This window comes from Pleuronectes platessa, chromosome 20, assembly GCF_947347685.1.
Source record: "Pleuronectes platessa chromosome 20, fPlePla1.1, whole genome shotgun sequence".
Lineage (NCBI taxonomy): Eukaryota > Metazoa > Chordata > Actinopteri > Pleuronectiformes > Pleuronectidae > Pleuronectes > Pleuronectes platessa.
The window spans coordinates 947,043-968,676 of NC_070645.1; the positions used below are offsets into that span (position 1 = coordinate 947,043).

The window sequence follows — 21,634 nt, forward strand, 5'->3', positions numbered from 1 at the left end:
ACTAACTTCAAGATTAACGCCAGCCAGCAACGGCTAATAAAATAAATTATATGAAGGCCATATATTCAGGCTCGGATATGTCTCATACAAAGACAAGAAAGTCCATATTAAAATTCATAAAGGATCTGAGCTTGTATGAAGTGTGGCATCAACTGAACCCAAATAATATTGAATATTCTTGGTGCTCCAGCACACATACACCATATTCAAGTATAGGTTTATTTCTTATACAAACAAATTTGACACGAAATCAAGAATTGCCATTATGATAGCATAGTAGTATCAGATCATGCTACAAATTATTTGACACAGTTTGATACTAAATTGATCAAAAGCCCTCAGAGATGGTGTTCCATATTAATTGACTACTGGAACCTGATATTATAGAGGCCATTGGCATACAAATATGTGTTTTTTGTATTAAACTCACAGACCTCAGCCAGTACTCGATGGGAAGCTTTTAAAGTGTTCTTAAGAGGGAAAATTATAAGTTTCACCTCCCCTAGATTGAAATATATTAATCAAAAGCTAAGAATGCTAGATTCTAAAATTAAACCCTGGAGAATAACAATATTGTGGACAGTTAAAAAAAAACACATCAGGAGCTATTACTACCTGAGGCTGAATATAATAAAATCTCTGCGTAAAAGAGCAGCGAATAACTTGCTAAGACTCAAACAGACATTTTTTGACCAGGAAGAAAAATCAGGAAAGAAAGTTTTATGAATCTTTATACTCCTCAGAATACCCCTACAACTCTGACAAACAAACTTCCTTTTAAATCATTTGAAATTACCATACATTTCAAAAGGAAGCCAAAAACATACCTAGACTACAATTATGAAGATGTTCCAAGAATATTATGAAAGTGGTTCACTACCTCCTTTATTAAGAGGAGCTATGACCACTTTACTATTAAAACCAATTAAACCTGCCTATAAATGTCAATATTTTCGCCAAATTTCACTTCTAAACTAGGTATTTGCACACAGATTAGAGTATTTTCTCCCACATATTATTGAGCTGGATCAAAATGGATTCGTCAAAGGGAGACAAGGCTTTCATAATGTACGGAGAGTTTTTAAGATACTTCATGAATTGTAGATGTCGAAAAGGCATTTGAAAGAACTGAATAGCCTTTATCACTTTCAATATTAGAACTCAGCACTGAAGACAAACGCAGGCGAATAGCAAGGCAGAGTGGAGGAAAAGTCACTTCAACAAAACAAGAACAACAAAAGATCACAAAAAACGCACAGCGCTTTACCAAACTAGACGGAATTATCTGGCAGAGCAGTGGACTCAAGACCAGGCTTTTATGGAAAGGTTGATGAGTGAGTGATAGCAGGTGTGCCTTGTCTGCTGCAGAGAAGGAGACGCCAGCCACACCCCTTCCACACACAGGACCTGCAGGAGAAGAACAGAAAGGGGAGGGGGAGAGAGAACACAGAATACATGCAAAAAAACAAAAAACAGAATCATCACATATTATAGTGTAACCCACATGGATACCAGACCCATGTATGTCATTTAGAGAGAGTTTACCGAGCCCCACCACAAGGTGGCGCGCTAGCCCTGCATTCGTGGTCACGACCACAGAGTGCGTGCTCGTCCTGAGACTCACCCGAGACATTGACTGTGAGTGCCACTCGTTGAGTGAGCTGACGAACCTGGGTATGAAACGTGATGTAAACCTCACAAATTAATGATTAATCCCCACGTAGTATATTGATAAATCTCTTGTTTATTAGGAGAGAGCTTTCTGTGTTTTGAGAGAGAGAGAGAGCGGAGCTGCTTCAGCCGTGTAAGCCTCTGTTGGACTCCGGTAAGAGCATTGCTACATGCTAAGAGGCTAAGCCTCGTTATTAGCTTGTTGATGTTAGCTCAGATGAACATGCTGCTTACTGAGATATTTTCGTAAAACCAATCGGAGTTAAGGGAATGTTTCCAAATGTTTTAACCCACCGTGGTACTATTGTATCATTGTGATATGTGGAAAATTACTTCTAAAAGATCGCTAGCTACCGCGATAAAGCTAATCGCGGATAGCATTGTTAAGCTAGCTCAGATATGCTGTGGTGTTCAATATAGCTAATGTGTAGCTGGCTAAACTATCATGCCACCACCATATTTACATGGATTAAAGTTTTCCGTCGCTATGACGGATTTCCGTCAACTCCGCTCGCATAAGGCTAAAAATGAGATCGAAGCAGATCCGAAGAGAAAAAAAAATAGGGGGGGGGCGGGGTGTAACACTGATATGATTTGCATAACTTCACCAATCAGCTGTGATTTTTTTAACCTTTTGTTTGTGAACCATGCCTTGCGTCTTTCTCATGTTTGAATGGATAAGTTGACGCGGCATTTAAAAAAAAAATCCATGCGTTGGCAGAGCATTGGAAATAAATCCCCATGCGTTGTGCTTGGTTTTCTTGTGTTTGGCAATTTAGCTAGTGTTTCGGATTAAGTTGAGTTGTGGCAAAAAATGACTGTTTGAACAGATAGACCATCTTGTGTTTAGCTTTGATCAGTCATGGCCACCGGTGTATCAATCATCGTCGGCAGATACAGAAATAATTAAATAAAAAGTTCTAAATCAACAGACGTCTTAAAATGCTCTCCTTTTCGTTTGGCCTGGAGCTACACGATGTAGAGAATTATTGAAAAAGGAGCAGAAGCGTGAGAAAAGGCTTACAATTAAAGAATCAAAGAAAGAAAGACGAACCGACGTTTATATGCCTATATAGGCTATATTCAGTGTTGGGAAGGATACTTTCAAAATTTTGTTACAGAATACAGAATACATGCCTAAAAATGTAATCTGTAACGTATTCCATTACATTAACTAATCTGAGTAACGTATTCTGAATACTTGGAATACTTCCGGTTTGTATTGCATTTTTTAAGTGTAGGATTGCGGCGTTGTTATTGTCAGTGGAGCAGCAGCAGTTTAAACTCTCTCTCCGCCGATGCGGCGGGCCAGCTGGATGTCCGGCTCCCATCCACTCCCAGCTCTGTGCGGGTCCCACCGGAGGCTGAGGGGTCGCGCTGCGCCAAGGCTGCCTCGCGCCGTGCAGCGATTGTTTCGGCGTCGAGTCTATTTTTGTTTGCGCTTGACGCGAGCGTATCGCGCCAGTAAACACACTGAAAAATGATTTTAAACAATATTGATGACATATTTTATATGATATAAATGATAAAGTATGCATCCCATAGTTTGTATTCCCCTTCTGTTGTCCTGGAGTTTTAATTTTACCAATTTTACCAATCACATTATTAAATGCCCCCCTCTGCCCATCCACTACAAGCAGTCATAAAGATAAAAAGAGAGGGAGGGGCTCCCCATTGGCTTGAGTGGAGAGTACGTAATTTACCCTCGACACCCGACATTGAACGGAGCAAACAGCGGAGAAGTTCTTGACCAACCAGTTCCAACCAATTCTGTTGGAACTCCCTCTTCCTCCTCCTCCTCTGGCTCATTTAAAGCCACACCTGCAGGAAAACCCTTTTCCTCTCCTCCTGGGCCAAAAAAACCTCCCCAGAAACGGGCATCAGGTGTCCTGAAGTTAGATGACTTTGGATTCACCACTAAAAGGCCAAAGAAGTAGACCTTTTCATTTTCTCTTCTTGGGTCTCAGTGTTTTAACTTATTTAGTACTGTTATCTTTTAAGTTTTAAGTTATCTTTTTGTGTTACACCGTTTTGTTCAAACATTGTTCTCTTTAATATAATTGTTCTTGAAAGCATTGTGGAAATAAATGCTTGCTCTGACAACTTGTGCAGACGTTTTGTCATTTATAGCCCATTAACACGAATGGTGAAGTCTTGCAAAAAAATATTGGTTTTATGCCCTAGCTTTAAACTAGTAAGTGATAATGGACCACGTGAAGTTCAAATATCGAGGCCAGTGTTTCCCGCAGGATTTTTTTCAGCAGCGGTGGTGTGGTCCCCGAGCCCTCTAGGGGGGTCCGGGGGCATGAACATTTTTTGTACCCTTTACATTGGAATGCATGAATCTGGTGCACTTTGAGAGGAGAATATGCACTTAAATCCTATTCAAACAGTCCTGTGTATTACTGTAGATGGGATTATTGGTGTTGTAACTTTGCCTTTTGTGTCTTCATTTACAGATTTTTATATTTTTGTATAGTAATATTTAAACAAAAAATGCCACAACGCAAATATAATCAGGTCCAAGAACTGGCTAAACAGCTGCCCTTCCTTATCAGTGTATCTGATAAAGACAGATGACAATGCAAATGTAATATATATTATTTAACTATGTTACATATATACATTGTGCACCGTGCATCCCTTAAGAGCTTGTACCAGCCTTTTAACCTCTGAGCCCTAAGCCATTTTTGAGATGTTTTGGTTCGCCTGGATTTATTCTCTTATTAAGATTGCAAGCTTGTTATTGCTTAAAACACTTCTTCTTAGTCTTGGGCGTCAAAAAGTGATGAGAAAATTATAAAATAAATATAAGTTATACATAATAGAAACTATTCATGATCTTTTAAGAAGTCCTTAGGTTTTTTCCCTGCATTTATGCTAATGACCACATGCTTACAGGCGATTAGCATAAATCCCTAACTAAAATACGCGATGAAAACGGATTTTATATGGCAATAAAGAACAACATCGGATCTAACAGTATGGATTCATTTTTCAAAGTTCCCGAAAATACCTAGGCTATAAATTCCTGACTGGATATAAGCTCCTGTAAAGGCTATGAGTGATCCCAAAAAGAGCGACAACACCCACACACACACATAGGCCTACACGCACACACACAATACTAGAGGAAAAACGGCACGGAGGTTGCGGTTTATAGATACAATAAAATGATTGGGCTCAGAGGGTTTTTAACACTGGTGGTCATGTAGCGACACATTTTAGCAACTTACTTTCTCTCTCTCTCTCTCTCTGTCTGTCTGTCTGTCTGTCTGTCTGTCTGTCTGTCTGTCTGTCTGTCTGTCTCTCTCTTTCCTTCTTTCTTCGATCTTCCGCTTCACTCGCTACTGCTGGAATCAATGTAACTTTGCATCCGTGTAGGGTAGCCTATTCTTTGATGTTGGTTACGTGACGATGTGCCGCGTGCTGCGCAATTGACGTTACGCGCTGTATATTTTCTAAAAAGAGCTACGTAAAAAAAAAAAAAAAAAATTAGGAGAAGGATTTTTATTGCAGCGGCGGAGAAAATTCAGCAGCGGCGGCGCGCCGCTGCTGAATGAACGTGGGGGAAACACTGGAGGCGGTAAGCAGCCACGACCCAAAGTGAGTTTTTTTTTTTCAGTCAGATGATTTTTTTTTGCTTTAATCCCTGTATTTAATGATAGAGACAGAGATGGACTATGATGTCAGGTTGTAATTATATTGATCAGATATAATTTACTGTGTACATAATGTGATTAATTCATGGAGGTCATTTAAATATTCATGTGGAGTAAAAAGGAGTGAATTGATACAGTTCATTTACAGTTAAAAAGATAAATATTGCTTAAGAATATAAACACTGCTTATACAGATAAATAAGTCTATTTATGTTAAATACAAGTACATGATGAATAATTGTGTTAAAATATTTGTACTGTAAATGTGTAAATCGCCATTTACAATGATTGGAACAATGTACTGCATTTGGATATGTATATGCAGAGAGTAAGAGTAGTAGAAGTCGTGATGAATATTGATAATTGAAATCTATTTTCTGCACCATGCGTGTAGATTGTTTTTTTTGCTAGATCAGGGATTGATCAGTATTCTGAACCTTTGGTGGTTCAGTGGCGAGCCAGGCGATTGACAGCGGACGGAGATCGGGATCCACTCCGAAGACCAAAGACATCTACTCACTTTCCTTTGATACAGATAAGAACGTTCACCATAAAACCTACCCGGGTAGTAGAACGAACACAGGGTTGAAACCCCATCTTCTGATATAGAAGAAAGGACACTTTTCTTTGAACTTTATTTTATTGAAAGAGCTCTGTTTTTGTTTGTTCCGAATTCCATGCACTGCAAAATAATAATAATAGCTTGTGAGGCAATAAATGATAACTGTTCAACTTCCAGTCAGAGTCCAGCTTTCTGAACCTAGGGGAATGTGGGTTGCTTTCTTCCATCAGGGTTAAAGGCGCTACAATAGCTATTATACCAATTCACCCCCAAAAAATGTTTGGCCCTCATAAACATAAAAGCTATGATATCAAAAGTGTATTCATTCAAATCAAATAACTAAACATAAGGTAAGTCTGCTTTGTATAAATTCTATAAACAAATAGGGGAAAATTTATTATTAAAAGGAAATCCCTGTGCCAGAGGAAAAGGAAACGTAATGTTATCAACTTTATAAGGTAAAGCCTGAAACATGCTTCTGCGACTGCGTCTGCGTCTTTTCACGCCGCTGTGGCGCAAGACTCGTTGTCATTCATGCTTCCCCAACCGTTGCGCGTCTTACAAAGCAATTCCGCGCCAGAACACTAGGCGGAGTAATGCTTTTTGTCGAAGACGACCTGAGAGACGCCTTCTTTCTTCTTCATCGATTGTTTATTTACATAGCAAATGCGGCTCCTTGTAGCCTTTTTCAGGCGGACAAATACGCCAGTCAGTGACGGGTTATACAAGTGGACATACTTTCGGATCTCTTCTGCCAAACGGTCTTCTATTTGGTCCATATTCATTCTTCTAAATCTCCCGTTGTTTCTGCCTGTATTATGGGGCATGAAACCGGAAATGCAGCTTCAGAAGGAATGTAGAGCAGACCAATCACAGCCTTGCGGGCTGAGTGAGCTTGCGGAGCTTTGCCGTAAATTTTAGAAAAGTGGGTCGACGCACGTAAGAAGGGATACATAAGCACGTAAGGGACTCGGAAGGGCTCTTGCGCTTACGGGCCCGTGAAAACGCAGAAGCATGTTTCAGGCTTAAGTCATCTCGTTTAACATCTATTGTTGTGTAGCGATATGCAATTTTAAAATTTGCAAAGAAGACTATGGTTGTTTTCGGCATTTATTTTTTGAGATGGTTGCGAATTTAGGTTAACACGTGTCTGAGAATGGCCCGTTTATCTTAAGGCTGGCTAGCTCTGGCTGCATCATGGCCTGCTAGCACAAGTAGCACAAGCTAGTAGCACTGCTTCAACCCCTGTTAACGTAGTCACACTGGTTGTGAAATATGCCCTGCTTCATCGTGTCGTTGCTTCCAAAGCAGAGAACCAACCGTGGAAAACACTCTGCTTGTTAGGCTATTGTCACTCAGCTATCTGGCTTAGCAATAGTTAGCAGCTTTGCTTTGCTCGGTGACTCGCCCGACTCCGTGAAAGGTACCTCTGGTTGTGGTACACTTCAGCTCTTGTGTAGCCAGACAGACTACTAACTTAATGTTAGCGACACTGCTTCACTCGTTGGCTCGTTCTACAGCAGCCCAGCTGAACAACGTCAAGACAACGGCCGGCGCACACACACACACTCGCACTCAATTTCTCATGCTGGTTTGGAACTAACCTTGTAATAGTTCCCATTACTTACAGGTACATCATCATTGGCCAAATCAACATAGGAGCTAAAATAGTTTTCTTCAAGATGTTAGCTAAGTTATCACCATGTGTTTTCTTTTGTTTTCTAGGTAGAACATGTGTGGGTGTATGCAGTGTTAATTTTGGCAGCTATTTTTTATTTAGTTTTAGTCTTAGTCTTTTGACGAAAATGCATATTAGTTTTTGTCACATTTAGTCATTTTTATCCTTCTTAGTTTTAGTCTAGTTTTAGTCGACGAAAACGAATTACATTTTAGTCTAGTTTTAGTCGACGAAAACGAATTACATTTTAGTCTAGTTTTAGTCGACAAAAACGAATTACATTTTAGTCTAGTTTTAGTCACATTTAGTAGCCACATTAAACTCCTTATCTTCCCTTCTCAGGCCCAGGGACCCTGTGTTGTGTCTAAAACTGCAAAATAGTCCAGCTTGCAGTACTTAGGTTGTCCATTAGATATCCCTCCTAGCATAGCAGGGGTCGGCAACCTTTACTTTCAAAAGAGTAATTTTCCCCCCTCTTCCCCCAAATAAAATTTGTTGGAGCCGCAAAACATATTTGATAACAAAGCTAATAAAGTTTAATATAAAGTTATACTATACTAAACTATAGTTTGTTGCATTTACGAAATTATAGAACGACAATGAAGAAAACTCTTGACATTTTATTGCTATTTGTACCTGTTACAAAAACAGAAAACACAGAACACTTATGAAGAGAAGAAAATACACAGGCAAGTGTAGGCCTACTTTGAAATAATTAGACACAGAACTATGTAGGGCTATTTGAGTCCTCCCCGTATTTTTGGGAAATGTATGAAATAAGAAGTACCCTATTTTAGAATAAATAAAAACATATAGCTGCAGCCTAATAGCTTAAAAATATATATTTGGTTTTAAATGTGAAAACAAAAAGCAAGAGCAGGTCAGACTGGAGGCGGACACAGATACTGAAGCTATTTAGAAACCAACTGCAGCTTCTGCGCTGATCTCTGAGCAGCTGAGACCAGAGAAACTCTGTGTTTTCACTGTTTCCACTGTTAAGAAGCAGCCGGTGAGTCAGTGACGGGCTCCTTCACGTGAACGAGCTCTGGTCTCACTGTGTCTCTGAGCGAGTGAGCGGGGCGGGGGCGGAGCCTCGGGACCGATGCGCTATCTGGCGCACACACACAGACATACACACTCACTCGCCCGCTCCTGATACTTCATGACGGCCTGATACGCTGATGTTTAAAAAAATTATTGAGACTTCCACCAACATTTTCGTCTCGTCTCGTCAACGAAAGTTAAAATAGATTTAGTCATAGTTTTTATTTTCAAAGATCCGTTTTCGTTACGTCTTCGTCTCGTCTTCGTCATGGAAAAAAGATCGTTAACGAATATTTTTCGTCATCGTTTTCGTCAACAAAATTAACCCTGGGTGTGTGGGAATGTAAGGTGGGTGAAAAATCTGTAGTAAGTAGGTCTGAATAGCTTAAACATTGCACCAAAATCATGGCCATCATGGGAACAGGTTCAGGCTTCCTTACCCGTACAGTAATTTTCCTTGCACATTTAGAGTATGGAACAGTCTTTTGAGTCATATACCATACTTAACAAACCCAAACCTCGACTTATCTACATTTTCACATCAGTTGTTGTTATGGCCAGCTCGTTTTAGCCCACAACAATTAGGGGGTCTACAAGGACAGCTTGAATCAAAGCAACCTTTTTTTTTATGTAATCGATTTTACAATCAAAGAATAAAAAAAATGTATGAAGAGCAAAAATACAAACAAGGAACAGGAGCTTGGTTGTCCAGGGAGAGAGCGAGATCAGTCAAATGCCACCTGGCTTTAACAGTCTGCTTTGCAAGTGCAGTCATCCATCATGAGTAGGCGGAGTCTCTCAGTAACCAGGAATTCTTAAAAGCCATAGTGTTCAAGTTGATGAGTCAATTGTCAAAGAGCTTGCCTCAAGTACTGTGCAAATCCAATTATTTGGCTTAAGCCTTTGCAAAAGATGGCCCCCTGGTACAGCTCACAAAAGGTAAAGTATTACAAAGATCATTGCAATGTGGTGAAGCCACTTGAGTACATTCTTGATCATAAGACCGATAGGACAATTCCTATTTTGCTTTCTTTGCAGCATCTGTTAAGTCAAGTGACATTTTAGAAAGTATAATCGATACCCACAAGACACAGGAAAATACCTCAGGTGTAGCGCAGTACAAATAAATAAGAGATGGAATTTACTATAAAGAAAATAGTTTTTTCCACGGGGATGATTAGGCACATCCAGGAAATTTCATAAACTTTGTGGTGTGTACTGGATCTTCAATATTTTGCCACCTGGATCGCTTTCAGATCTTTCTTCCATCTGCCTGGCTTTATTATGCAAGGCTACTGATGTAATGGTGTATGGCAGTGGTTCTCAAAGTGGGGGGCGCGCCGACTCTCCGGGGAGGCGCAATGTCAAAGACAAAAAAAATTACAAATTACAAAAAAAACACACATTCATACAGTGCATCTATTCGCAGCACTTTGTTATTCTACGGGGGCCACTCAGGGTTCAGCATCTTGCCATAGGACACTTCGGCATGCAGATGGGTCAGACTGGGGATCGAACTGCCGACCACTCTACCCCTCAGCCACAACCGCCCTAAATACTGTAAGGGAAATGTAACATGTGACCATAATATAATCATGTTTATGTATACTTGGATTGATCATCATTGAATCTCTAACAAATGTAACTTTGATGTTGCTGTTTCCTGTAGAACTGAGTGAGTGTTGGCCTGATTACTCCAGTCACAGTAATCTAATTAGTCCGGACACAGTGTGATAGTAATTAGCTATTTAGGCATTATGATTGATGTAAGGAACTACTTTGATGTTCCTTACACAAATTCACCTAACAAAGACCTTACAACACGGGGGATTTCTGGTGGTTGTAGACACTAAGAAGGGATCTTGGAGACAGATGTTACACTCCAGGGGTCTGAGAGCAGGGGACAGGATATCCGTCACCTATTTCCTTTATATCAAAGAGGCTGATCAATAAGTTTGTTCCTCTCTAGGAGGAGCTTGAAGATGTTTGAAGTGCTGCTTCTCCTGTGTCATTAACTGTTTAACAACCCCCTCCCGAATGGGTGGGGTTAGCCAAATGTATAAATACCAATCACTGTCTTCTGTCTGTGTGCATATGACAAACTCAACTCTGTTGTATGTACCATGCTCGAGCATTAAAGTGTGACAATACTGTAAGAGGATTGTGTCTCGTTTCCTCCTTGCTAAGGTGGGATTATTATTAATTGCCACGACAATACTCACTCCTTCCTTATTAAAACCTTCCTGCACTTGCAGCAGGCCTATTCGTAGCTCATAGCCCCAAGAGCTACTCTTATAGCTAGCTAACTTCTTCCAACTGTAGCTAGCCCTTTTCTCCTTAACACCTACCTTTACATCTTCAATCATCCACCGTGTTGCAACAAATAAAACACCAGCACTTGAATACTATTCTGTGCTGTTCCTGTCTACATTGTGTACTGTTCGTTTTGTTAGGAACCATTATCTAGCACAGCCTTATTCATTATTTGTGTGCAAGTCGCTCACAGCCACACATACAAACACACTTACAAGACCACGATGTTGCAATTAGAACTTTATTAACATCACACACACTGTATCAGCAAACAAATTCAACTATGGACTAACCAGCTTTGAGGGGGGCCAGCTTGCAAAAGTTTGAGAACCCCTGGTCGAGGCAGTTTCCATTTGGAGACTCCATAGGACCCTTGGTAACCATGGTCACACACTATCAAACTGAAAGAAAAAGGGCATTCAAACACACACACCCCTCCTCCAGATCAGAATTGACTCCTACAGACACACACAGATTGAAACAGAGAGCAATACACTAATCACAACCAAAACAACACTTTTTTGCCTTTTACGCATAGCTTTTCGTCTTAACGCAGTGACTTCCTCGCTGTCCCTTAAACTTTACACCGTGACGCCTCACATCTGCATGTTGGAAATTTCATTGGCTAAAGGAAACTTCAGTCATCAGAACAATCGGTTGCAATTGGCTGAGTATTTACACGTCAGAAGAGGAGCAAGCTCTGTCTGTCAAAGAGGTGTCTCGTTGGCTATTGTAGGCTGTGGAGCTGTCAAGTGAGCTGTCCATCTAATGTTTAGAGTCTAGCTGCCATTTTTATACCATGAGAGCGGCTGTGTTTACATGCAAACAGGAGTTACGAGGGAAAATACATCAATATTTACACTTTGCTTCTGGCTGCTCTGAGATTACGCAACAGCAAACTGTGGCTATTCTTTGATGTAATAGTGTGTTTGGACTGATTAAGTTACTGGATTGGATCGTCTGTACCTTTGGCAATGTACCAAGACCGTTTTTGTTGGAATGTTATCGATCTGTGGATTAACATGATGCTTCTTAGGTGAGTGACGTTGACGTTGACTTTGTTTTGTTTCATTTTTTGTTGAGGGTCTGACTGAGACGTTGATTGTACCGGCTGTGGTGATCGGATCTTGAAATGGTTTATATCAGTTGAATCAGAAGAATCTTAGCTTTACAAAGATATGTTGCATCTGTACTACGCAGTTCTGTAAATAACAATGTTTGAAGTAGGTAAAGCAGCCAACCTGTGGGACGCCTGCGGGACGGTGCAGCACAAGAGGTTTTACAGGTTTTGGTCATTTTAGAGAAGCATGGTGTTTTCACTTCAGGTCTTGGAGAGTTTGTGGAAGGCACGTCTCTGGATGAAAAACACTGAGTCTCTTCAACAGCCGCTGGAGAAAGTGGAGACCTCCTACGGTTTGCTACAGGCCAACAACAAAAGGCTACAGGCTAAAGTAACCCTAACTGACCCGGAGGGCAGGAGCAGGAGGAGTAATGTTTGGCTGGTTGGTCTGCCTGAGGGGATTGAGGGTCCCCAATCAACCAAGTTCTTTTCGCAGTACCTGAAAGAAGCTTTCGGTGAAGAAGTTATCTCCTCTGCCCCGGAGCTGAATCAGGCGCACCGCAGCCTGGCTCACACTTTTTTTTTTCTGTTATCTTTATTCATTTTTGTTGTGGTTATCTTTTTGTATTAATTTATGGAGTAGCAGTTTCCATTGGTTTAGTAAAATTGAATTGCATACCTTTTATTTTCATTTATTTATATTAGTTTACATGCAGTCCTTTCTCCAAGTGGGCAACCTCACATACCATGTGGTTGGAGAGAGTTTTACTTAGATTAGAGTAGCATGTCAGGAGTTAGTTAGGGATGGTGTGTTGTTTGTTCTAACAGCTGATGTCTTAGGGTTTAGGAAAGGGTGTTTTTGTTCTGCTGTCAATCATGGTCAACTGGCTGCTTATTTTATTTACCTGAATATTTGCAATACACTTTATTTTAACAATACTGCCTGTCTGATGTATATTTACTTGTACATACCACACTACTCACATAAGCAGTATGAACAGTGACCTTTACTGTGTTAGTTGGAATGTCAAGGGCCTGATTTGCCCCGTTAAGAGGAAAAAAGATCTTGTACACCTAAAACACTTAAGGGCATGAATTGCCTTTCTTCAGGAAACCCATCTTTCGAAGATCAGATCATTCCTGTTTGAAATGTGGATGGGTGGGTCAGCTTTTTCATTTCACTTACTGCCTCCATAATAGATTAAAATGGACGCTACATTAAAGTTGCGGGTCAACTTTACGACACCAGGGTTATATTGGCTATTATACACACCTGGACAAAATTGTTGGTACCCTTCCTTTAAGAAAGAAAAACCCACAATGGTCACTGAAATAACTTGAGACTGACAAAAGTAATAAAAAAAATTTAATTTACTGAAAATTAAGTAATGCAAATCAGACATGTAACATGTACCACAGAAAGCTAAGGAGAGTGTTGCCTCAGGAGATTAAAAAGAAAATTAAAGACAAGAAAGTAAAAGGTAAAGGCTATAACACCATCTCCAAGCAGCTTGATGTTCATGTGACTACAGTTGCACATTTTCAGAAGTTTAAGGTCCACGGGACCGTATCCAGCCTCGCTGGACGTGGCCGCAAAAGGAAAATGTATGACAAAATGAAGAGACGGATGATACAAAAAGTAACCAAAGAGCCCAGAACAACTTCCAAAGAGATTAGAGGTGAACTCCAAGGTCAAGGTCCATCAGTGTCAGATCACACCATCCATTACTGTTTGAGCCAAAGTGGACTTCAAGGAAGACGACCGACACCACTGTTGAAAGCAAATCATAAAAAAGCGAGACTGGAATTTTTTGAAAATGCATATTGTCAAGCCACAAAGCTTCTAGGAGAATGTCCTTTGGACACATGAGACAAAACTGGAGCTTTTTGGCAAGTCACATCAGCTCTATGTTCACAGACGCAAAAATGAAGCATACAGAGTAAAGAACACTGTACCTACTATGAAACATGGTGGAGGCTCGGTTATGGTCTGGGGCTGCTTTGCTGCATCGGGCACAGGGTGTCTTGAATCTGTGCAGGGTACAATGAACTCTCTGAAAGCTTGGTCTCGGTCGCAGGTAATGGGTCCTCCAACAGGATAATGACTCAAAACACACAGGCCAAAATACCTGTTTACAGGTGCAGATGTCTCATTGTGAGTTACAGACATCGTTTGATGCAGTGATTACCTCAAAAGGTTGTGCAAATCATTTTTGTCCAGGCCATTTTCATTAGGATGTTTTCTTAAATGATTCTGTTGAACCACAATTTTTCCTTAGTTCATTTTCACTCAATTTGTATTTATTACTTTTGTCAGTTCAAGTTATTTCATGACCATTGTGGAATTTTGTCCACGTGTGTATATGCACCTATTTTTGACGATGCCTAATTTTTCAAGTGGCGCATTGAATTTCTTACAAACCTAAACCCTGGGATGGACAGGCCATCAGCCAGAGCTGGTAATGTGGTGTCTAAATCGACTTCCTGCATACAATCTTTTCTCTCACAATTTGATACTTCTGATATTACATTACATGTCATTTGGCAGAAGCTTTTTTCCAAAGCGACTAACATTTAGTGCATTTAACATCTATGAAATGATACGGTTTTTTTTTTTCTCATTCTCAACACATACAGTACAATTGATTATTTCTTTACTGACAATAAATTGACCCAATACATCCGGTCGTCTGAATACCAAACTATAATTATATTTGATCATGCCATGCTTGAACTGTAAATAAATATGCACGAAACAAGAGCTGTTAGAAGAAACTGAATTCCCTTTTATTAGCGTATTAAACTTAAGTGAACTTTTTGTCAGAACAGATCCCCTTATTTTTAGAAATGAATAGAGGTCAGACTATATCCTTTATGGCTAATAAGAAAAACAATTCAGATGCGAAACTAATGGAACTCAGTAAACAGATAATTGAATTAGATAAAAGTAATGCACAAAGTCCATCCCCAGATTTATATAAGGAACACCTGAAGGTCAAGGCCGAGTATGACCGAATCTCCTCATACTTTATTAGAAATCTTCTCCTTAGGAACAAAAGTAATTTGTATGTACAGCGTTAGAAGGCGGGGGATATTTTGGGCAGACAGCTGAAGGGTGAAAGTGCTAAACAAATTATCAGTGGGGTAGTTGTGCAAGATGGCAAGGCTACTACAGACCAACAAGAAATAAACAACATCTTTAGACACTATTACTTTAAACTTTAAAAAAATGAATTGTCCGAGAGTTATATAAAAACAGTGCAGCTCAAGATGGTGATCATCCCTTAAGGCCGGTGCATGCTTCTGCGTTTTCACAGGCCCGTAAGCGCAAGAGCCCTTCCGGGCCCCTTACGTGCTTATGTATCCCTTCTTACATGCTTACGTGCACGTAACTAGACGGCAAAGCTACGCGAGCCTCACGCAGCCTGCAAGGCTTGTGATTGGTCTGCTTACTACAACCCGTCCGGAGTCGCATTTCCGGTTTCGTGCCCCGTAATACCGGCAGAAACAACAGAAGATTTAGAAGAACGAATATGGACCAAATAGAAGAGCGGTTGGCAGAAGAGATCCGAAAGTATGATGACTTGGATAACCCGTCACTGACTAGCGGATTTGTCCGCCAGAAAAAAGGCTATGAGAAGCTGTGGCGATGTAAATAAACAATCGACGAAGAAGAAAGAAGGCGTCTCTAAGGTCGTCTTCGACAAAACACGTTACACCGCTTAGTTTTCGGCCGGGGAATTGCTTTGTAACGTGCAACGCTTGGATAAGCATGAATGACAACGAGTACTACGCCACAGCGGCGTAAAAAGCCGCAGACGCAGTTGCAGAAGCATGCGCCGGCCTTTAGTTGGCTCAGAGAGCAGTGTCCTCCTCTCCTTACTTGTCGCCACTTTTGCATGTGTCTCCGTCTTTTTCCACCCATCTGCATGCCTACCGTTCTCGTCCCCGCTCCTTAACACACCTTGGTACAATCTTCTCCATCAGTCAGTTTCTGTAACGGTCGGTCCACAGGTGAACTTTATCATCAGTTAGATAAAGAGGGAGAGGAGAGAGTAATGGGGGAAAACTTGACACTCACATGATATCTGCTTTGGGCAGGTTAAAAATACATTTTGTAAATGGTAAATGGTTTTGTATTTATATAGCGCTTTTCTAGACTTGATGACCACTCAAAGCGCTTTACAGTACAGTTTTACATTCACCCATTTACACACACATTCATACAGTGCATCTATTCACAGCACTTTGTTATTATATGGGGGGCCATTCAGGGTTCAGCATCTTGCCCAAGGACACTTCGGCATGCAGATGGGTCAGACTGGGGATCGAACTGCCGACCTTCAGGTTGGAGGACGACCACTCTACCCCTCAGCCACAATCATCCTTTTAAACAGACACAGTTCATACCGTCCATATGTGTAAGCATTATTTGGCGGCGTCAGATACACCGGCACACAAAGACATAACGTCCCAAAGGTGCTCAATTAGATTTAGGTCAGGGGAGCGTGAGGGACAGTCATTGGCTTAAATTTACATTATATTGCATTACATATCATTTAACGGACACTTTTATCTAAAGTGACTTACAATAACTACCCAGAACAGCAAGAACTATGTACAAAAACACACAGGTAATGATGGTTATTCGAAATTTTCTTCTCAACAAAGATGTAGTCGTAAGAGATGTGTCTTTAGCCTGTGGCGAAAGCTGTGTAGCTCTCCTGATGTCAATGTGGAGCTTGTTCCACCATTTGGGAGCCAGGAAAGCCAACAGTTGTGATTTGTTGAGTGGCTAGCTGTACCTCGCAGTTATGGCAAGCTGATTGGTCGATGAAGAGCGGAGTAGATGGGCTGGGATGTACGGTTTAACCATATCCTGGATGTAGACCGGGTTTGATCCATTTGCAGCATGGTCCGCAAGTACTAGTGTCTTGAAGTGGATGCGGACAGCCAATGGTAACTAGTGAAGGGAGCGGAGGAGCATTGTAGTCTTAGTAAACAAGCTGCTGCATTCTGGATGAGCTGCCAAGGTCATGGGTGTTAGAACCCTTGCCTTGAAAGAAAAGTGACTCGGTCTTGTCAAGATTGATTTTTAGGTGGTGCGCGGACATCCACTAAGAGATGTCAGCTGCTACCTGTGTTTCAGACTGGGGAAAATAGGGTGTCATCTGTGTAGGTAGGAAAGGCCATGTGAGTTAATGACAGAACTGAGAGACTTACTGTACAGAGAGAAAAAGAGGGGACCGAGGAGTGAGACTCAAGGTTCTGACACAGATCCTCTCCAAGTTCAGTCTTTGTGGTAGGATAAGAGCAGGGAGAGACTGAGAAGCCCAGATCCTGAAGGGAGGAAATAAGGATCTGGAAACTGGTAAGAATCAAGAAGGTTGTTCTTTGGAAGATAGAAGGGGAGTAATTTACAATAGCATACTTTAGTGCTTTGGAATGAAAAGAAGAAGAGAAACAGATGCCCTCATCATCCAGGAACTGCCTGTTCACTCTGGCCAAATCAGGCCGACATTGTCCTGCACTAAGAGGAACTCAGGGCCCACTGAACCAGTGTAAGGTCTGACAATTGATCTGATCTATGACATGGAAGTCTGTGCAAAGCTCCAAGGATATGTCACCCCAGACCACCACTGACCCATCTGCAAGCTAGTCCTGATGGATGATGTTACAGGCAGCAGAACGCTTACCATGGCGTCACCAGACTCTTTTACACCTGTCACATATGCACAGTGTGAACATGGTCTCATCTGGGAAGAGAACAGGGCACCAGTGTCAGACCTGCCAATTCTGGTGTTCTCTGGCGATGGCCAATCGAGCTGCACGTAGCTTGGTTTTGAGCAAAGGTCCCACTACCACCCTCATGGAGTCGGTTTCTGACAGTTTGGTCAGAAACATGCACACCAGTAGCCTGCTGGAGATCACTTTGTATCAGGACCTGGAGACACAGTAAACCTTCTTGCAGATGTGCCATACTGGAGGCGCTGGACTATCTGTGCAACCTGATTGGGCTGCAGGTACCGCCTCGTGCTACCAGTAGTGACAAGGACACTAGCAAAACACAAAACTAGCGAAGAATCAATCAGGAATGAAAAAGAGTCATTGTCTATGGCAGACATGGGCAAAGTTGGGCTTTTTAATCCGGCCCGCCGAACATTATTATTATTATATATATATTTTTTTGAATGTTTTTATGTTCATTGTATGCACCAACAACCAGAGCAAATTCCAGGTAGGTGTAAACCTATTTGGCAATAAATACATTAAGATTCTGAAATTAAATTTTACCTTTCTCCTATAATGCCCCCATTTCCCCATTAGATAGCGCACGTTGACCGGGAGTGTGATGTATAGGGCTCGAAAGAGCACATGATCTCCCTTCACTTTTTCGCATTGCCCTGTGAGCCCTGAAAAGAAACCAGGATAAAGTGAAAGAGGAAAACCCTGACCAGTAACTTATTTTTCTTCACTGCATCATCCATCAGGAATCCCTGTGTAAGTCTGTATTGCCGCTTAATCATGTGGTGAATCCAGTCGTAAAACTTGTGAACCTTATATGAGCAAGGGGACTTCAGCACCGTGAGTTTATTACGTTCCTGGAGGAAACTGATGCGGATCATCAGGACTTGTTGTACCACTCTCGTGTCCGCTGGTTAAGTTTGGGGAAAAGTGTTACAACAAGTGTGGGAGCTGAAAGAGGACATCATCGCATTTTTGGAGTTGATTGGGAAATCTGACGAATTCCCTGAGCTAAGTGACAAAAACTGGCTTAGTGACTGAAACTGCAGGGGAAAGATCAGTTTGTTCACGACATGTACAAACATGTGAAAGCATTCAAATCCAAGCTCACTTTGTTCCTCAGACAAATTGCGAACAAATCTTTCGCTCATTTCCCCACACTTGCCATGAAGGAAGAGGCACCGCGAAACGCAAAAAAATACGGCAAATCATTTGCGGACCTGCACGGAGAATTATGCCGTAGGTTCTCTGATTTCGAAAACATTGAACAGTCACTTCAGCTGTTGTCCTGTCCCCTGTCACAAGGCCCTGAAACAGCCCCATAGGAGCTGCAGTTTGAACTGATAGATCTTCAGTCTGACTCTGTCCTAAAGGAGAAGTTCAACTCTGTTAAACTGAATGACTTTTATGCTTCACTTAACAGATCCACGTTTCCAAACCTCTGGAGGACTGCACAGAACATGCTGAATTTGTTTGGCCCGACTTATGAGTGAGCAGACATTCAGCGTCATGAACGCCAACAAAGCCCGTCACAGATCAAGTTAACGGATCAGCACCTCAGATGTATCCTGAGAATTCCCACAACCAAAATAACTCCAGACTTAGAGGCACTGGCAAAAATGGGAGATCAACAACACTGTTCACACTGAAACTGAAAGTGATGATGTGTTGCTGCAGCAAGGTTGGAGGCAAATCTCCGACACACAGTCTGCGTGGCTGCTCTAACCTGTTAATGTAGATAATAAAGAAATTCAAGTGAGGTAATTGGTTTGGGCGCAGCCCTCAGATTTTTTCATGATGTTTGATCAGTCATGTTACGACATGTTTTTGTATTGTTCATGTTTACCCCTGGTCTATGGCCACCACATGCAAAACCATTCCTTTTTTCAGGGTTGTCTTGCTTTTGACTCACCATTGCAACCGTTGTCAATTTCCTTAGCACCACATATATTAACCCTTCTGAAATAGGGAAAAATTAAGAAAATTAAACACCCGATTAATGTTCCAACTACATTGGGGGATAACCCTGACCAGGCAATGTTGGCGCCCTAGGCGGGATTTCAGAATGGCGCCCCCCAACATACACACGTAAATTGTCATGCATCCCCAGGAGCTTTTGGACTGTATACAGATGCACACACAGGCAGACAAAATAGTAAGCTATAAAATATAATATATATATATCATCCTGACGTCATTACGGTAAGCGTGCTGCGTCATTTCCTGTTTTCTTGCCACTGGTGGTGGTCGCTCTGCGAATTAGCTCCATTGCTAAAACACAACTGTTTCTCTGTAGCACTACGGCTAAAATCACCGGTCTGTAGTTAAACACTCGCACATACCAACCCTTACTCTATCGTGCTTAGTGATTCTGTGTTCTGTTTGAGCTCACCCTCGCAGCTCTATAGCAGCGATGTCTTCTCTCTCTCCCTGTTGCTCCACTGCTCTCTCTTGCTCCGAGTGTCTTATGTTTACTTACTCCTCTGCCTCCCTTAACAATAGTGGTACATGTAATAAATGTAGTGTGTTGATAGCGATGGAGGCTCGGCTTAGCGACTTAGAAGCTCGGCTGAGCAGCTTAGAAACTCCGTTAGCTTTAGTTAGCCGGCTCCCGCTAGCCACGGATCCACCTAGCTTATCACGTGGCTTAGCCTTAACTAGCAGTCCCCAGACTAGTCCCGTGCAGCCGGGAGCCCAGGGCAGCTGGGTGACAACCCGGAGGGGGCATAGTGCTAGACTTAAAAAGCCCACGATTAAAGAGCCACCAGCTCACGTTTCAAATAGATTCGCTCCACTCAGCGAGGCACCCGCTGATAAACAGACTCTGATTATTGGCGACTCGGTTCTGAGAAATGTCAGGTTAGCGACACCAGCGACTATAGTTAATTGTATCCCAGGGGCCAGAGCCGGCGACATCGAATCTAAACTTAAGTTAATGGCTAAAACTAAAAAAGGTAAATACAATAAAATCGTAATTCACGTCGGCAGCAACGACTCCCGGCTTCGCATGTCGGAGATCACTAAAGTTAATGTTGAGTCCGTGTGTGCTTTTGCTAAAACGATGTCGGACAATGTAGTTTTCTCTGGCCCGCTCCCTAATACAACAGGTGATGACATGTTTAGCCGCATGTTATCTTTTAACCGCTGGCTGTCGAGGTGGTGTCCTGTAAACGGTGTGGGCTTTATAGATAATTGGCTAACTTTTTTGAGAAAACCTGGTCTTGTTAGGAGAGACGGCGTTCATCCCACTTGGGATGGAGCAGCTCTCTTATCTAGGAATATTACTCAGTCTATTACATGACAACCCATAGTTGGGACCAGGAAGCAGAGCTGCAGTGCTAAACACTTCTCTGCGCTCCCTCTGGATCAATCACAAAACCCCATAGAGATTGTGTCTGTTCACCGTCCGATTAAATTATTGAAATTAAACAATAACAGAGCGAGAACTCCACACAAAAATTTAATACAAATAAAAACAACCTCTGAAACAATACAGGAAACCCAGACTTTTAAATGTGGTCTTTTAAACATTAGATCACTGGAAAAAAAAGCTCTTTTAGTTAATGAAATAGTCTCCGATTACAACATAGATTTACTGTCCCTCACTGAGACGTGGCTGCATCCTGATGAATATGTCAGTCTAAATGAATCTACTCCCCCCAGTCATATCAATTCACAGGTTCCTAGAGAAATTGGGCGAGGAGGTGGAGTTGCTGCTATTTTTAACTCCAGTCTATCAATTAATCCTAAACCTAAACTCAGCTACAAATCATTTGAATGTCTGGTTCTTAGTCTTCCACGCCAATCCAGGAACCACCAACAGCCAATCATATTTGCCGTAGTTTACCGTGCTCCCAGGGCTTATACTGAATTTTTAAAGGAATTCCCTGAGTTTTTAT

At 41.6% G+C, this 21,634-nt stretch overlaps 1 long non-coding RNA gene across 1 annotated transcript; it reads left to right on the top strand.

Moving 5' to 3' along the window:
• Nucleotides 1-1,633: 1,633 nt before the first annotated feature.
• Nucleotides 1,634-19,890, top strand: LOC128426029 (uncharacterized). The gene is made up of 3 exons (XR_008333213.1): nucleotides 1,634-1,674; nucleotides 1,752-1,825; nucleotides 19,159-19,890. It is a non-coding gene; the product is annotated as an uncharacterized LOC128426029 (long non-coding RNA).
• The last annotated feature ends 1,744 nt before the right edge of the window (nucleotides 19,891-21,634 follow it).